Genomic DNA, 4904 nt, shown 5'->3' on the forward strand with positions numbered 1-4904 from the left:
CGTGGCAAATCAGATGATACCGCAGGCATCCACGTACTATAATCACAATCAACAAACCGGCCGCCGCCCCCCCCCCCCCCCATTAAACCTTTCCTTACAACAATGTGTACCTTAACCTAACCTATGTCGTACCTTAACCTAACCTATGTCGTACCTTAACCTAACCTATGTCGTACCTTAACCTAACCTATGTCGTACCTTAACCTAACCTATGTCGTACCTTAACCTAACCTATGTCGTACCTTAACCTAACCTATGTCGTACCTTAACCTAACCTATGTCGTACCTTAACCTAACCTATGTCGTACCTTAACCTAACCTATGTCGTACCTTAACCTAACCTATGTCGTACCTTAACCTAACCTATGTCGTACCTTAACCTAACCTATGTCGTACCTTAACCTAACCTGTGTCGTACCTTAACCTAACCTATGTCGTACCTTAACCTAACCTATGTCGTACCTTAACCTAACCTATGTCGTACCTTAACCTAACCTATGTCGTGCCTTAACCTAACCTATGTCGTGCCTTAACCTAACCTATGTCGTGCCTTAACCTAACCTATGTCGTGCCTTAACCTAACCTATGTCGTGCCTTAACCTAACCTATGTCGTGCCTTAACCTAACCTATGTCGTGCCTTAACCTAACCTATGTCGTGCCTTAACCTAACCTATGTCGTGCCTTAACCTAACCTATGTCGTGCCTTAACCTAACCTATGTCGTGCCTTAACCTAACCTATGTCGTGCCTTAACCTAACCTATGTCGTGCCTTAACCTAACCTATGTCGTGCCTTAACCTAACCTATGTCGTGCCTTAACCTAACCTATGTCGTGCCTTAACCTAACCTATGTCGTGCCTTAACCTAACCTATGTCGTGCCTTAACCTAACCTATGTCGTGCCTTAACCTAACCTATGTCGTGCCTTAACCTAACCTATGTCGTGCCTTAACCTAACCTATGTCGTGCCTTAACCTAACCTATGTCGTGCCTTAACCTAACCTATGTCGTGCCTTAACCTAACCTATGTCGTGCCTTAACCTAACCTATGTCGTGTTTTAACCTAACCTATATTGCGCCTTAATGTAACCTATATTGCGCCTTAATGTAACCTATATTGCGCCTTAATGTAACCTATATTGCGCCTTAACGTAACCTATATTGCGCCTTAACGTAACCTATATTGCGCCTTAACGTAACCTATATTGCGCCTTAACGTAACCTATATTGCGCCTTAACGTAACCTATATTGCGCCTTAACGTAACCTATATTGCGCCTTAACGTAACCTATATTGCGCCTTAACGTAACCTATATTGCGCCTTAACGTAACCTATATTGCGCCTTAACGTAACCTATATTGCGCCTTAACGTAACCTATATTGCGCCTTAACGTAACCTATATTGCGCCTTAACGTAACCTATATTGCGCCTTAACGTAACCCACATTGCCCCTTAACGTAACCCACATTGCCCCTTAACGTAACCCATATTGTGCTGTAACCCAACACACGTTGGGCCTTAACCCAACACACGTTGGGCCTTAACCCAACACACGTTGGGCCTTAACCCAACACACGTTGGGCCTTAACCCAACACACGTTGGGCCTTAACCCAACACACGTTGGGCCTTAACCCAACACACGTTGGGCCTTAACCCAACACACGTTGGGCCTTAACCCAACACACGTTGGGCCTTAACCTGCTCTGTAATTGTCATACGACGCGTTAAATTAGTGTAGTGTTGCCTAACTGCAACCCCCGCAATATAGTTTGCTACTCGCACTGCCCGGTCCCCAGTGTATCGCTTCATGTTAAACACCTTGCAGCGATACACTGTAATGTGGATGGCAGCAGGACGTACATGCTCAATGCCCTTCGCAGTTGTTCATTGGCATTCGCATGGCGAAGCACTGCGCCTACGCTGTGGTACGGCCTGTGTCAACTGTCCGCTGATGTTGTACCTCCAAATCACACACTGTACTGCACATTGGTCCTCATGTACTGAATGATACATCGTGGTACATGTGACCGTACAACGACTGCGCCAACAACGGCGAACCATGCGGTCCAAATGTTGTGCACGCAGCTACGTGTCGTCTCCCTATAAGAGCTGGAGTGCAGTGTGGTATGCCCTGGATGGCGATCAGCATGAGCCGTCTGTTGATGTAGTGGCGCGTGTTGTCAGACGTTGTCGTCTCTTCTCACACACCGTGATAGCATGGTGCACTGCGTTCCACATCTGCGACATGCGACAGAGGCCGGTTGACAGTCGTTTGCGCAATGGACATCGCATACGTACGGGGGCCACCTTCCACGTGTTTGCGAAGCGTGCACATGTTGTTGCGTGTATGTGGGCAGACATAGTGTGTCGTGACACCTGACACAGGCATGCAACAATCGTTGAATTTGCAAATGGCGATGGACGCCTACGTTTGCTGGTGACGTTACGCAAATGAACAACTGGTAAACCGTTGTGGTGCGGTTGTTCTCGCTAGAGGTGAATCAGTGATGGCGACGATCGGTTGAGCTACCAACCGGTTGTTTCAGCGATACCCACCATGCCCACGAACGTGAATGGCATGTGGGTGTGAAGCGATACGCGGCGGTGGCTGGGTGGGACCGGCCCCGGCCGGTGAGGGGGGGCCGCCCGGCGTGCTGGCCGCGCGGTGCGTGGGCGCACGCGCTACAGCCGGCTGGTGGGGGCGGCCACTGGCAGGCGCGCCGGCCGACGGAGGCGGCAGGCGGCGCAGCTGCGCGCCGGCGCACCCTGCACGCGGCGCCGTGCGGCCAAAGTAGGTCCTCGCGGGCCCGGTGCGAAGCGCGGTGGACATCTGCAGTGTGCTGGTCCGATTGAGGACTGTGTGCGCTGAGGATGCGCCGCCGCCCGGCGCTCGGCGCCGCGACGCCGTCTGCTGCTCGGTCGCCTCTGCGGTTCTCGCAGGTGGTTTGTATCGCAGCTGTGCGGACGTGTTGGCGCGTGCGCTGTGCTGGGAGAGTTCGCTTCGGCACCCAAGTGGGGCTTTTGTCCTTCTGTGGCGCTGGCGTTGGAGCTGCCGGTCACCGTAGGTGGCGCGTGTTGTCTCCCGCCGGCAATGCCACGACAGCACGCTCCCGGGCCTCTGTCGGCAGCGGCAAGCTCAGTTGGGAGCACGGGTGGTCGCACCTAAAGCGTCTACTCGCCAAACTCCGGGCGATTGCGCCTCTCTCGAACCCGACCAAGTACTTAGGACGGCGCTGCGCGCCGCCGGGACCTGAGAGGGTTTCGAGGTGTATGGTGCAGGGGAGCGCAGCCTCCTCCTGTTTGCAGAATAATTGAGCGGACGCTTGCGTGTTCGCGCGGGCCCCCGGGACACACTCCCGGGCGGCCGGCTGCTCAGCTCTAGTTGACGCAGCTCCCTGGTTGATCCTGCCAGTAGTCATATGCTTGGCTCAAAGATTAAGCCATGCATGTCTCAGTACAAGCCGCATTAAGGTGAAACCGCGAATGGCTCATTAAATCAGTTATGGTTCCTTAGATCGTACCCACGTTACTTGGATAACTGTGGTAATTCTAGAGCTAATACATGCAAACAGAGTCCCGACCAGAGATGGAAGGGACGCTTTTATTAGATCAAAACCAATCGGTCGGCTCGTCCGGTCCGTTTGCCTTGGTGACTCTGAATAACTTTGGGCTGATCGCACGGTCCTCGTACCGGCGACGCATCTTTCAAATGTCTGCCTTATCAACTGTCGATGGTAGGTTCTGCGCCTACCATGGTTGTAACGGGTAACGGGGAATCAGGGTTCGATTCCGGAGAGGGAGCCTGAGAAACGGCTACCACATCCAAGGAAGGCAGCAGGCGCGCAAATTACCCACTCCCGGCACGGGGAGGTAGTGACGAAAAATAACGATACGGGACTCATCCGAGGCCCCGTAATCGGAATGAGTACACTTTAAATCCTTTAACGAGTATCTATTGGAGGGCAAGTCTGGTGCCAGCAGCCGCGGTAATTCCAGCTCCAATAGCGTATATTAAAGTTGTTGCGGTTAAAAAGCTCGTAGTTGGATTTGTGTCCCACGCTGTTGGTTCACCGCCCGTCGGTGTTTAACTGGCATGTATCGTGGGACGTCCTGCCGGTGGGGCGAGCCGAAGGCGTGCGACGCGCCTCGTGCGTGCTCGTGCGTCCCGAGGCGGACCCCGTTGCAATCCTACCAGGGTGCTCTTGAGTGAGTGTCTCGGTGGGCCGGCACGTTTACTTTGAACAAATTAGAGTGCTTAAAGCAGGCGAGCCCGCCTGAATACTGTGTGCATGGAATAATGGAATAGGACCTCGGTTCTATTTTGTTGGTTTTCGGAACCCGAGGTAATGATTAATAGGGACAGGCGGGGGCATTCGTATTGCGACGTTAGAGGTGAAATTCTTGGATCGTCGCAAGACGAACAGAAGCGAAAGCATTTGCCAAGTATGTTTTCATTAATCAAGAACGAAAGTTAGAGGTTCGAAGGCGATCAGATACCGCCCTAGTTCTAACCATAAACGATGCCAGCCAGCGATCCGCCGCAGTTCCTCCGATGACTCGGCGGGCAGCCTCCGGGAAACCAAAGCTTTTGGGTTCCGGGGGAAGTATGGTTGCAAAGCTGAAACTTAAAGGAATTGACGGAAGGGCACCACCAGGAGTGGAGCCTGCGGCTTAATTTGACTCAACACGGGAAACCTCACCAGGCCCGGACACCGGAAGGATTGACAGATTGATAGCTCTTTCTTGATTCGGTGGGTGGTGGTGCATGGCCGTTCTTAGTTGGTGGAGCGATTTGTCTGGTTAATTCCGATAACGAACGAGACTCTAGCCTGCTAACTAGTCGCGTGACATCCTTCGTGCTGTCAGCGATTACTTTTCTTCTTAGAGGGACAGGCGGCTTCT

At 52.5% G+C, this 4904-nt stretch overlaps 1 non-coding gene across 1 annotated transcript in view; it reads left to right on the forward strand.

Moving 5' to 3' along the window:
* Nucleotides 1-3394: 3394 nt before the first annotated feature.
* The window catches only part of LOC126476901 (small subunit ribosomal RNA), a 1910-nt gene continuing 400 nt past the window's right edge, over nucleotides 3395-4904 (forward strand). Inside the window, exon 1 of the ribosomal RNA XR_007587331.1 lies at nucleotides 3395-4904. This exon is cut by the window's right edge and continues 400 nt beyond it. This is a non-coding gene — a ribosomal RNA (small subunit ribosomal RNA).

Source organism: Schistocerca serialis, chromosome 4, assembly GCF_023864345.2.
Source record: "Schistocerca serialis cubense isolate TAMUIC-IGC-003099 chromosome 4, iqSchSeri2.2, whole genome shotgun sequence".
In the NCBI taxonomy this organism is placed as follows: Eukaryota; Metazoa; Arthropoda; class Insecta; order Orthoptera; family Acrididae; genus Schistocerca; species Schistocerca serialis.